General features: G+C 38.8%; 1 long non-coding RNA gene across 1 annotated transcript in view; it reads right to left on the reverse strand.

Moving 5' to 3' along the window:
* Positions 1 to 12852: 12852 nt before the first annotated feature.
* Positions 12853 to 14224, reverse strand: part of LOC125326961 — a 32652-nt gene continuing 31280 nt past the window's right edge. The window contains exon 3 of the long non-coding RNA XR_007204081.1: positions 12853 to 12957. This is a non-coding gene — a long non-coding RNA (uncharacterized LOC125326961). The remainder of the gene's footprint in view (positions 12958 to 14224) is intronic.

Consider the following 14224-nt stretch of genomic DNA (forward strand, 5'->3'; position numbering starts at 1 on the left):
GAGCAGTGTGAATTTGAAGAAGTCAGATGACAGACACCCTGAAAGTCCAGACCCTACCCTCTTGCTCTTACCAGAGTAGGCTGCTAGACTGGTTATATTCAGGCAACACTAATATACACACACTTAATCTCTTCATGGAGAGTTTTTTCACCGTAAGTCTTAAAACCAACTATTCTTACATACAAGAAAATTTTTGTTTTGTTGAGTTAAAGGACCATAAATGTCATTCACAAACAAAAGACCATCATAGTGGGAAAAGGCCCTCACCATGAATCCCTCACTTGTGAACACTTCTGATTCATGCCAGATCCCTGCTCTCTTAACTGTAATGGAAATTAAGATATTAATTTCGACTGCCACTCTGCATATGTTTTCTCTCATCTGGTGCACTTTTTAATAAACAGATTTCCCTCAGTCATTTCCCATTTGAAAGAAAGAAGGGAAGAAAAAATACCCTTTGCCCCCTTCAGGATCTTTATCTTTGTTAACACAACCTTACATTGTCGCCCTGAAGAATGTAAGATTGGTTTTGTTGTGCCCTGCAGGGCTTCCATGTCCCCAGAATCCTAGGGCAGTGGCACTAGCAAGTTGGCACACTGTAGCAGAAATGTCATTTTTTAATTATGTGGTTCTAAGGGAATCTATTATCTACTGCTGAGGTGCTGAAATCAGACAATTTATCTCCAAGGCAGCTCTGTCTACAATCTAGAATATATATCTTCTGTCACTGCACGAAAAAAGAATGAAAGGATGTTTTTATTTCTGGTGCTTTATGTTTATAAATGTATTCTTTTAAGTTTTGCAAGCAGATTTGAGGGGGTTGGGTGCTAAGGGGCAGGGTATAAAAAAATCATAGTCTGATGCTTCTCCAGGTTCTCTTGATCTCCCTAGTAGATTGTCCAAGGTCAAAAGGGATCTAGCTGCCCTTCAGGAAGGGTGTCATACCCCTTCAGGACAGGATGTCATACACATCCTAAAGGGGCTCATGTGCCAACCATAAACTAGCCTAGGTATAAGTCATTGTGCTGGGAACTCCAGGCACCCAAGTGCTGAGAGCACTGTAAAAGTGAACATCAACAAAAGGGCCAGGAAACTTGTTTACCTTAATTAACATAAATACTAACCTCTGCTTGACACCTCAGGTAGGTGTCCGCAACAGTTTGAAAGAATCTTTATTTCTTACACGCTAAGTGTTTTCATTTGAATGAGTAATAATATACATGCCAGATTATGTACACTGACACTGAATTATTTCTCTTTCCTCCCTAAGGTATCGAAGCAAATCAAAGAGTTTAGTACATGTTGTTTGTATTTTTTAATCTGCAAAATGCATTACACAAGCCACTCTGTGAAGCAGGATCTGAGCTGCCAGCAGTTCGTATGTATTAACGAAAAGGTACATTCCAAGTACTTTTAACACAATCCCACTCACGCATATTTTGAATTAATGTATGCTTTCTGTATCCTATAAAAGTTTACAAAAAAGTTGTAGGGGAGGACAGAGGGAAAGAAATAACGACTATCCCCTCAAAACTGTAATTCTTGCATTGCCCTCTAGTGCACACATGACAGCATGACACCCTTTTTTTTTTTTTAAACTCTTTGCAATATAAATTATTAAAATGAAACCTTTAATGTCATTTGATGGTTTACTGCATTTAATTTTGACAGAAACATTATATACAGTTTGTCTGAAATACATGAATAAGTTGCCTTCACCAATCTCTTCTGGAAAATCTGAGAAATAGTTTGATTTGTGTTGCTGACAAATACAGGCCATGTCTTTTCAAAACAAAATAAGTATGATTCCAAAGATTCCAGTCCCAAAAAATTCAGTCCTGAAAAGCCACCTGAAATGAAGCATTTGCAAATTACAGGATACCTATAGTCTTTACTATATGAGGGCAAAGTAAAGTCTTTAGTAGTATGTCACTGGTCTGCATACATTTACTTCTAAAAGTCAGCTGCCTCCCTCACATACAGAAAGATCAGCATACAGAGGAACATGCAAAATAGTTAAAGTGGACAGAGAATTCACATACCGAGATGAAATTTATTGTAAAACATTGTAGAGGCAAACATTTCAGAGGCTATGGATTCAAACAATAACCTTGTTACTTAAGTGCTTAGCAAGAACAACCTCTTAAGTTTCAGACCAGCCATTTGTGACTTTATGAATCACTGTAAAATCTTGTCATTTTTCAGATGCTTTTCTCTCACGCAGCTCTTAAATGTACTTGAGTATAGGAGACATAGTTGCATCTGTGCAAGCCAGAACACTTTCAGAACATCAAGCACCTGGATAGAATCAAGATTTGAATAGCAGAGGGAAAGAAATGGGATACTATGAAGATATATGTCTGTAATTGCATTGTGTAAATGGGAAAACATCTACTATCCATGTTGCACTGGTGAAAGCACAGCTGCTGAAGGAGCTCATCAAGTAAATATATTCCAGGCCTGTGTCCAGCATGATAAGCAGTTTGCCACTACCAAAGTCAAGAAAAAAATTATACACCACTTTAATAATGTCAGACTTTGATTACAGTGTGACACTGTGCCATGCTGATAATCTTACCTTTGTATTTGTATAGTAATCTTTATTAAAGAAAACTTCTGGACAACTTTTGACAATTAATTTTGTTCTTGCATCTTCATGTAAACGCAGGATGCAGATGTGCCTAGGTTTACCTCATTGTTTTGTAGGAAGCTGCCCTTGTAGTAATAACAGTTCCTACCTCACCAATTTTATTTGTCAGGATTGTGACATGCTTGTTCCTAATGCTTCATGATTTTTTTCTGGACCCATATCCCAATAATTTAAAAATAATGATAGTAAGGTTAGCATAGTTAGAGTTCATCATAATCACAAGATAGAAATAGTTAATTTTTAACTTAATGCTTGAAGATATGTTGGCACACACCTGTTAATGGATCATGAGCGATAATGGAGACTTTGATCAATTTCCCTGTTCACAGCTTTGGAACAACCCTAGCTAGAAGCCAAAAATAAAAAGTTTTAATATGGTTCTGCCTGCCAGGCACAGCCCTTTAGCCACTGCTGTCTAGCCTTTGGTTTTCAATCCACAAATCTTTTCACAAAGCAGAAAATGGTTATCAAGCCTACATGGGACAGGCAAGGTGTTTTTATTTAAAAACCCAAATGAGCAGCATGTGGTAAAACTTTCTATTTGGTTATCACAGAATGACTTCCTTACATTGACAGATGAATAACTACTTGTTTTACAGTCTCTCATTCTTTGAGCTTGCAATGTCATGCTCACAAAACCAAACTCTAATCACACTAGACTGCCACCAGATTTGCTCCCCGCATTTCAGGGTGTCAAGCCTGCTTCTACCACTCCAGGAAAGCAGGGTAAAAATAGAGACATCATGTTTGGAAAATGTTCATGGCCACAGAGCTGCTTTTTGTGTTATGGAGATACTTAGTTTCATGTGCCATTCATGTGGTTTCACCTCCCCTTTCTGTAAAACATACTGTGCTGGTTTTGACTGGGGTAGAGTTAATTTTCTTCATAGTGTTGGCATGGGGTTATGCTTTGGAGTTGTGCTGGTAACAGTGTTGAAACTTCAGGGATGTTTTAATCATTGCTAAGCAGAACTTACAGAAAGTCAAGGCCTTTTCTACTCCCTACTCCATCCCACCACCGAGAAGGCTGGGGGTACAAGGAATTGGGAGGAGATACAGCCAGGACAACTGACCCCAACTGACCAAAGAGATATTCCAGATATTATCACATCAAGCTTAGTGTATAAAGCTGGGGGAAGAACAAAGAAGTTGGGGACATTTGGAGTGATGGTGTGTATCTTCCTAAGTCACCACACATGAGGCCCTGCTTTTGTGGGGATGGCTGAACACCTGCCTGACCATGGGAAGCAGTGAATTAATTCCTTGGTTTGTTTTGCTTGAATGTGTGGTCTTTGATTTACTTTTTAAACTGTCTTTATCTCAGCACCTGAGTTTTCTCACTTTTACCCTTCTGATTCACTCCTCCATCCCACTGCGGGGGCGGGGGGGCACGGAGGAAGGAGTGAGTGGCTCTGTGGGGCTCAGTTGCTGGCTGGAGTGAAACCATGACACATACAAGTAGCAGAAAAGATGTCACTGATTCAAGAGGTAGCTGCTGTTCTCATTATCTTATGCAACAGTTTTTCCTCTCTGCTTCAAAGGCCAGTACATTGCATGATCACTGGAAAAAACCTGTCTTGATCTTTTTTCTGGAAAATTATTTCAGTCTTCCAAACTCAGATCATTCACACCTTGTAGCTCTATAAATTCCTTTTAAGCAGAGGGAGCTTGTATCATCGAAGTGGAAACTCAGCAGCACTAGGAAACTGGATGAAAAGTTCTCAAAGAAGCTGATTAAAATAAAAAAAAGTCATAGTTCAGTAATCTGAAATCATGAAATTTTTCTTCAGAACATCCTGAATGTTTTGAAGCCTTCTGTGACTGATCATGAATGCATTCACAACTAAGATCTTGGAACATGCTTGTGGATTTGGGTTACTCATTTTTGTGTACCTATGCTGTTAGCTTTATTTTGGGTAGGTTTATTGTTTGGGGTGCTTTTGGGGGGGACAGTTATTGCTGGCTTGCTTGTCTCGGGATTTTTTGTGTATGTGTTTATTGCTTTTATTTTTTGTCTATTAATCCTCAAAACGTTAAGGTTGCTTTCCCATCCACCCCTAACTTGGGCAAAGACTTGAAATACTGCTTTTCTATTGTGAATCAAAAAGCTAACAATAAACATTCAACCACGACTTTTTCTTACCCTCTCTTTTACAGACTGTGTTCTGCCTACTAAATCAGAGCAAGTCACAGAACTACAAAATAAGCTGAGTTGGAAGGGACCCATCAGGATCGTGGAGTCCAACTCCTGGCCCTGCACAGCACTATCCCCAAGAATCACACCATGAGCCTGAAAGCATTTTTCAAATGCTTCTTGAGCTCTGTCAGGCTTAGTGCTGTGACCGCTTCCCTGGGGAGCCTGTTCCAGTGCCCAACCACCCTCTGGGTGAAGGACCTTCTCCTACTATCCAACCCAAACCTTCACTGACAGAACTTCAGGCCATTTCCTCAGGTCCTGTCACTGCTCACCACAGAGAAGAGATGAATGCCTGCCCCTGTACTTCCCCTCACAGGAAGTTGTAACTGCAATGAGGTCTCCCCTCAGTCTCCTTTTCTCCAGGCTGAACAAACCAAGCAACCTCAGCCACTCTTCACATGGCTTCCCCTCAAGGCCCTTCACCATCTTTTTTGCCCTCCTTTGGACACTCTAATAGTTCGATATCTTTCTTATACGGTAGTGACCAAAACTGCTCACAATATTCAAGGTGAAATCACATATCTAATTCAAGCACTTAACTTTAATTGTTACCTAAATTAGACTTCTGGCAACCTTATCCAGAAAAGACAAGCACTTTCTGTGAGTAAGCCAGACCTTTCATATTCTGGAGTGATTTTAAGAGAAGCATCAAGTTTCCTTTGCTTATTCCTTGATTTCTTTCCCTCTCTATGTTTCCATCCCCTCTTTAATTTCATCCTGGGATATTCATGGACCGTAACCCAGATTTACAAACTTTATCTGTGAGAAGTTCAGAGGCCATAAATTTATGATCTGTCATGGTTTTCTTTTCCTGAAATCCTTACACTTTGTTTTTCTTCCCATGAAAGTAAAATATTGGCTTAACAATGATAATAATGAAAAAAATAATAATGACTTTTTAAATCATAGTGTTTCCCTCTAGAACAACAGTTTTATTCTACCAGTATTCCCACTGATGTATTCTTTTTTTCCCTCGAAATGGATTCTTGGCTAACTGATTTTGCTAATGTGCCTTTCATTGGTGTCCAAATGTACTTTGCTACACCACGTTATGGGAAAGTAGCTTAAAAATGGTTTTTATTATTCTTTTCTTTTAAGCAACTGACCTAGCCAGGCCAAAATCAAAAGTGCTTGGTATGAGATTGACCTTAGAGAAGGGTTTCCTCTCTATCCTGTTGAATAAATAGCCATCTCAGAATGCATAAAAGATTACTGAAATGCTCAGTTGAACTCATGTTGCAAAATAGGTTCCTGATGAAATCATGCTCAGTAAAAGCTAATGAAAAGATAAAAAAAGTGAGAAATATAACAACAGTGCACATAAGATCACACAATGAAAAAATATATATGGTACATACATTGGATTTCTGATATCTGATATCAGATTCTAAGACAGTAAGGCGAAAACATAGACATAAACAAATTAATACTCCCAAAGAGCCTGCTTGGTGACAGTGAGGTCCACAGAAACATCAGGATGAGACATATGGCATCGTACTAGCTGAAAATCAGATCCTAATCTAATCCTAGGTGTTCACATACCAGCCTCTGTGGATACATGCAGGACAAAAAACCCTGAAAAAAAAATCAGTCCATGTCTATCAAGTTGCTCATGGTTAGCACTGGAGCAAGGCAGACAGGAAATTCCTCTGTAGGCTTTGTTTATTATGTACTCTTTTTGTGGTGATGTGATGTTTTTATTGTATTTTCATACGTTCTCTGTACCCCAATGGTTCATCCCTACCTTCCCCACTTCTATTACCAGTTGGTCTGTCCCAGATCCAGGCCACTCCCCCGGGGCTCTCAATATGGTGATCCCCTCCCCTTGTTCTGGCTCTTCCCCTATCAATCACCCAAACCCCTCCTGTTGTTCCGAAAGTTCGGTATCTATCACCTGAGCCCTCCCTGTTATCCTTATATGGTCCTTGTCAATCCCCTGAGGTCCTGCCCCTTCTGATCCCTCCCCTCTGGAAATCCCCTAAACCTCCACGCCCCATTGGGGCATGTGACCCCTTTCCCTCCACCCCTCAAGACTATTGGCCCATGTGAATGTCCATCCCTGTCCACATCCCTCCCCTAAAGATCCCTATTGGTCCCCTGTCAAGCAATCCCTGTTGTAATGCCTCTCTTTATAAGTTGTTGCTTGGATCTGCTCTGGGCTTGTCCTTTGTGGATATCCTCCAATAAACCTGGATTACCTCCCGTGGCAAGCCTCCCTGCTATTTTTTCTCTCTCCCTTGGTCGAGGGCTGCTGGCTGCTACGCTGTCTGGAGCCTGTGCTCCACAGGGTAGAGCAGAGGCTTCAGAGGAGCAGCTTTAAAGCTCCGTGCCTCTGGCTGCTCCCCACTCCTGCTGCACACCGCTGGAGCTAGCCTGGACAGTGGACAGCAGCGGTCACTCCAACATCTTTTCCTTCTGTGTAAGACTCCGTTTCCAATTTTGCTCTTAGACAAATTTACCTTCCTTAAGTAAGTTATTTAATCTGTCAAACTCCTACACAGTCATTGACATCTAATTATTCCAATTTTGCACGGATGATTGCAAAAACAAAAGAGATCATGGGTCATGCAGAAAAAGATTTGAGATCTTCTTTCATTCTATTTCTATCATTCTAAGAACCTGACAGTTAACGTATATAAAAATATCACAGAGGTATCATACAAACCTGGCAGCATGCCCCTGCCACATAAAAATTTTAATGTAATGTTGTATTATTTGCTTGACTCTATAGATCAGCAGTGCATTTTTTTTGGTTTTTTTCCCCCCTCTCCCTGCACTTTTTTTCACACATAAGCAAAGCAGAGAATATTTCAAAGATTATTTAATATGGAAAAAACTGGTCCAGTTGCCTTAAGAAGAGGTGTACCCCAGGTTCCCTCAGGTTCACCAGAAACTTAAAAGTTTTCTCAAGGTTACCGCTCAGCTCCACAGGGACACAGCCAAATCTGGCAGACTGAGATGCAGAGAAACCTGAAGACTTCTTACTTGGTAGAGCACAAGGAATAAACAGATCCTGGGAAAATAATAAGCACGTCCATGTATTTTGTCACCCTAGATAATTTCTAAAACAACTTCCAAGTGTCATAAAAATAAATATTAATGCATTTTTCAAGCACTTTAGTACTAAAATCAAGGCTAAGTGTTTCCTCCATTCAACAGAGAGGAAAGGGCTTTTCTGCACCAGTGAAAAATTTCAGCAGAAGGTTGTTTTGTAAATGACAGTACAAAGCCCAGGAATCTAATGTCTCTTTAGCATCAGTCTTCACTGAGAATATCAACAGCAATGAAACTGTTAATGTAACTGAGGGTAGTAACAAACAGTTAGAAATTCAGATTAAAATAGATGCATTATTCTAGCTTATGGCAACTACACTCCCATATGATATAAGTTGTTTAAAGCTATTTAGTATGATTCCTAACCATACTACCTACATTTAAAAAACAACCCGCAAGAAAACATTGAAAATTAGGAGCTTAAGTAGTACACACCAGTGGGTTTCTTAAAATACTGGAACAAATTAATCATATTATTCCTAGTAAGCTTAAAAAGGATAGGAGATTAGTTGCAATTGGTGTGGACTTAACAGGAAGAGATTGTGGCAAACCAATCAAAATTCCTTACACAATCTATTATTCTATTATAAATACAGAGGAATGATTAGTTGTTTTAAACTTGAGTTTCAATAACCCTCTGTCATTGCTTCATACAGTATTTCCAAAAGTGTGCCAAGACACCTAAATGAAGATATCAATTAGAACCCCAGACATCTCTGTTCTGAGCTTGGTGCAACTTCATTTTATCTTTAATAACTTGAATGATTAACTAGATGGTCCTCTGATTATTTTTACAGGCAATGAACAAGAGAAGGAGAAGGTAAGGAATCTGAGAAACAGGATTTTAATTTCAAATAATCCTGACAAACTGCAGAAGATGAAAGATTACATACATGAATAGGAACAAACAGCAAGCTATTTTTAAAAGATCATTGGAGAATACTACCACATTCTTCTCTTTCCTTTCTTTTTTCCTTTAATAACTTTTTTTCTCATTCCAAAGAGTTTCTTGCTCAAAATCCCATCTGTAGAATAGTCCTAGTGAAACTGGCTTCTTTGAAATGTACTTATCTGAGTAATTAACATCTGAGTAATTAACATTCCCACTTACCTGTAAGGGGCAGAGAAACTCATCCTTAAATACAAAAAGACTGTGTAGGTTATAGCAAACCACAGTCAGAAGGAGTAGTTCCCTTGTCTCTTGTCCACAGAAAAGATGGTCTAAAACACTTTTCCTTCCTGGGGTTTGACTCTGTGATATTTAGAAATTATTACTGTTATTATTACAGTATTATTATATTATATTATTATATTACTGTTATTATTACAGTAACAATTATTATTGTTGTTGTTGTTATCTTTTTCATAAGCCTTTCAATGGACTCCAAAAGCACAGATGGAGGAAGAAAGGATGACACCAGGGCTTTTCTCCAGTTGTGGTATGCTAATGGAAAAGTGTTCAGTAAAAATAAACTGTAGAAATTAATTACCAAGAATAAGGGCGAATAGGCTTGACACTGAGTAAAAGGGTAGCATCAGCTTGCTCTTGTGACATAGAGTCAGTCAATATACTGTCAATTCTAAGACAGCAGTACATTTGAAACTCAGGGTAAGTAATCATGACATTATAGGTGTCAATTTGAATAAAGCACACTATGCAAATAACCCCTGAATTTGAAAAAAAGCCTCACAAAGGTTGGGGTGGTTTGCATTCTCAGTAAGTAAAAATAACTTGTGTGTTTTTAGTAGTGTTTGGGGCGCTTGATTTTATGGAGTTTTTTAACCCAGAAGATTTGCATTTCTATTAGAAATTCAAAGCCAACTGTACCATGGTTGTTTCTCAGTCATTTGTGCAAACTCCTATTAAAAGTCTCCAAAGGAGGTTCCATGGCCTCTACAGATAATATGTTCCACTGTTCCAAAACTTACATAATCCCTCTCTGAACTTCAAGCTTATTACCTGAAATGTATTTTTTTACCCATTGTCATTATAAAGAGCCTCTTATTTATTTTTGTTTGGCATCCATCATCAATCCAAGTATTTTTCTGTCTTCCCCTGATTCTTTTGTTCTTAGGTCAGACTAGTCTGGATCCCTCCATTTCCTGTGTAGGGTATGTTTTCTAAACATCTAGTTCTTCCTGGTTTTGCTCATGACACTCTGATCCAAACCGTAGTGTTCGGCACTCCAGCTGGGCCTGAGGAGAGCCCAGCAGCCTAGCCCAGTCTATAGAAAGTAATACCTTTTTGCTTGCCCATAAAAAGGTGTCTTTTTCACCAAAGTCTTCAAATCTGTGCTCTGCATTTTTGTTGTTTCCTGCTGCACTATTCTCTCGGGCAGAAATACTCTGTGGATGAAAAGTCACTGCTGGATTCCCTCAAAATAGAACAAAAATGTACCCCCTGACAGAGATAGGGCTTTAGTTTGTCTGCCAGGCACCTCAGGGGATTTCTCCAATATGTGATATGGATGAGGTTATGTTAGGTTTTTCACTCTGCCTGGTCCAGTACCCCAACAGTGTTTCATCATGCTTGTCATGCAAATGTAGACAGATAAGAAAATCCAAAAATGACAGGTTGCCTTTATTCATTTTAAGCATTTTCCTTATATAAGTAATGCCCTATAAATTCTGTTTACTTTAAGAGCAATTAGTGCATCTTTTATGTTTTTTTGCATCTCTCTTGATTCTTTTGGACATAAGCTATGCCTGAAACTTGTCCAAACCCTAAAGGTTTATTATGACTTGACCACCTGTAAAAAGATGTCCATGTATGTATAACGATTTTTAATATACTTGATTAAAAAAAAAAAAATTATAAAGTGGAAGTCATTTGCCTATCTCCCTTTCCAAAATTTATCATCTGGAGAACTTAGCTTTTGCCACTACATATACATGTGTACATAAGGAGTCTCATTCAAATTGATGTCCTAAAACACTACTACAGCCTTGTGTTTTGCTGAGGAAACTTTCCTGTCTGACCATCCAGGAGACACTCTGTCAGTCACACTTGCACCACCACAGACTTTCACTGCTGGGACCAAATTCACTTCACAGCATGTGGCTCCAGTGATCCAAGAGGTGCCCTGCTTGACCTCCTACACCCCCCACACTCACAGTCAGGTAAGGTTCTGTTGCCAGCTCAACCCCAGGTTTCCCACAACAGGGCTTCAGGCATCTGGATCCTTATAATAATTTAATCATGGTGCAACAACAGAATAGCAGCTTGAGCTTGCTCTGAAGATGGACCTTGAACAAAGGACTAGCTGGGCTTTTTATACCCCTCCAGTCTAAGTGTATGAAAGTCCGTGGTCACTGGCTCCTGCCATGTCTCTGACTGTCCAGTCACCAAGCTGGGCCCTGTACCTATTGTTATGCAAAGGGTCAGAACTAGTTCATGGCCTCTTGCCGTCATATCAGGGACAAGATAATACTAAGGAGGATTGATGAAGAAGCTATTTCAGGAAGATAGCACAAAGGACAGGGATGAGGTGTTGCAAGTGACTGATTATCCTTGGCCACTCCTCAAGAGGTGGCCCAACAGATTTTAACTGCAAGGCACCCCCACTCTATCAAAAGGAAATGAGGAAATTTGAGACTGAGTACACTAGTCTTAGGAAACAAGACTCTGCACTGTCGCAGCTTCCTATACATGGCAGCATTTAAACGTGTCACTGCTCTTCTTGGCAGTTTAAACAATTACAAACCCAGCCATTCTTTCCTGATGAAGCATAGCTCACATGTTCAAACATCATCCATATTACATGTATTTCCTTGGCAAATTGCCAGTTCCAATGCTTCCCCAGCCTTATCCTTGACAAGATGTTTGTACACTCTTCCTGACACCACTGCCTCAGCCCGAACACCTGCACCCAATGATAGGTTTGTTTTTCCCCTCCTCCCATTCCTGCCTGACATCTGCCTCAGATGGTCTGCATTGTGCACCCCTCTGCAGCTCATGGTCAGCCCACTGGAAAATATTGCACTCATTTTTAGAAAGAATAGGAAGGAGGAAGGGATTGAGAGCATCCCGGCTGACAGCGTTCTGCAGGGTGGACTGCTGGATGAAATGCTGGCTATGAGAGAGCAATGGGTACTTGGCAGCCCAGAATACCAGCTGTACCCTGGGCTGCATCAAAAGCAGTATGGCCAGGGAGGGAGGTATTTCTGACCTTCTGTTCCTCTCTGGTGAGACTCCAGCTCTGAGGTCCCCATTGCAGGAAGGAGATAGATGTGTTGAAGCAGGTTCAGAGGAGAGCCCCAAAGATGATCAGAAGGCTGGGGCATCTTTCCTATGAAGACAGGCCGAGAAAGCTGGGCTTGTTCAGCCTGGAGAACAGGAGACTCCAGGGAGACATTATTGCATTCTTTTGATATTTAAAAGAGCTTATAAGAAAAATGGTGTTAAACTTTTTAGCAGAGTCTGTTGCAGTAAGACAAGAGGTAATAGTTTTAAACTAAAAGAGGCTCAATTTCTATTAGATGTATAAGGAAGAAGTTTTACAATGAGGATGAAAAAATACTGGCACAGGTTGCCCAGGGAGGCGGTAGATGCCCCTCTCCTGGCAAGATCCAAGGTCAGGCTGGATGGGGCTCTGAGCAATGTGATCTAGTTGAGATGCACTCAGCTGCAGGTGGCTGCACTACATTGCCTTTAGAGGCCCCTTCCAACACAAGCCATTCTATGCATCTTTGAACCTTCACTGAATTTCTATGAAAGCTCACACCCTGCCAAAAAGTATTGCTCCAAATTGTATGATCCTGAGGACAAAAATATTTTTAAGCTCTGTTTGCATATTTCACATAACATATTTATATTAGAGATTGCTTCTTACTGTGTTCCTAATAATTTAATATTCTTAAATGTATAATAGCAGCTTCTAATTTTTTCACAAGGTGTTTATTTGAAATTAATCTCCATGTGATTATTGGACAGCAAATCACTCACCACTGAAGAGTTTTGATTAGTATATAGATGCAGTCAAAATTGCTAGAAGTTCAATATTCCTTTTCTTCAATTTTCACTTCTACTTATATTGTTTCTGTAAACATTGTCTACCTAGAGGTAATAGAAACAAAAGGTAAAAAGAAAAGGTCTTTTTTTACCATCTCAGCAGTATTTATGAAAACATTTTACAGTAACCCCTAGCCTGTAACAGAAGTCTATGAAATATTAAAGATTAGTATATATTTCTAAATATATAATTTTACCCATCTCCATATTGCACTTTAAATTATTAGTCAAATACAAGCTTTTTTTTTTTGCTATCTTGATATATTTCATACAAAATTTCATATAGGTTCAGTAGTTCATTGAATAATATAGGGGCTTCAAAGGTGAATCTATTAGGATCCACATTAAATTGGAGTATGCTTTTAATATTTAGAGAAGAATATGAAATGTTTTATCTACAAATTTTGTGTATGCATCAACTGGCAAAAATAATACAGTAGGAAAATCAGAAATAAATTGTTACGGACTATTTTTTATTTGTATTGAAGGTTTCGAGATTATTCTTTTTGTTTTTTTCCAGTTACCATGATTGTGACTTGTTATGTATCCATACAATATTTAGTAGCTTAGATATCTGAACAGGCAATCTCAATAATGTAAAATTTTTTGGTGTACATTTTTCATTGAATGATAAATTTTCCCCATATCAAAAAATACAGGAATGTTCCTAAAGAAGCACTTTGGCATTCTGAAATTTAATTTTCCTTATTAGGTACTGAGGGAGTCCACTTATATCCTTATATTGCTGTGATTTGCACAGCTAGAGATCAGTGAAACATTAAAAAATATTTTCTGCCATTCTAAAGTAGCCTAACAGTTTCTGAGAAGGCCTATGAATTATACAGAAGGTACAACAGAATAATTTATTGTGAAATTTTCTCTTTTCTTCAGTATTTTCTTTTGGGTATTTAAGAAAAAAAAAAGTGTTTAGAATGCACTTGGAGATTTTAGCACTTCACCCACATGAAGATGTGAAGACAGAGAAACCCATGGGGATTTAAACTCAGAAAATCAAGGATAGACTTGTGATTTTTTCAGTTCTTTTCTTCATTAAATGGATATAATATGATACATGTCATCTACAAGTAATATTAATTAGACTAATTTATTAGCATTTGTGAATGCTTACAAATCTTTGTATAAATGACACTATATGATAATTATATTTATGTACTGCATTCTGATTATTCCATCACTCAAATATTGGTTTGTATTTGGCTGAATAATTTTAATTAACATTTACTTTCAGCACTGATAAGTAAGGTACCTTTTCCACAGACTCCTGTACCATTTAAGGGATACCAAACACTGG

Source organism: Corvus hawaiiensis, chromosome 6 (genome assembly GCF_020740725.1).
Source record: "Corvus hawaiiensis isolate bCorHaw1 chromosome 6, bCorHaw1.pri.cur, whole genome shotgun sequence".
NCBI lineage: Eukaryota > Metazoa > Chordata > Aves > Passeriformes > Corvidae > Corvus > Corvus hawaiiensis.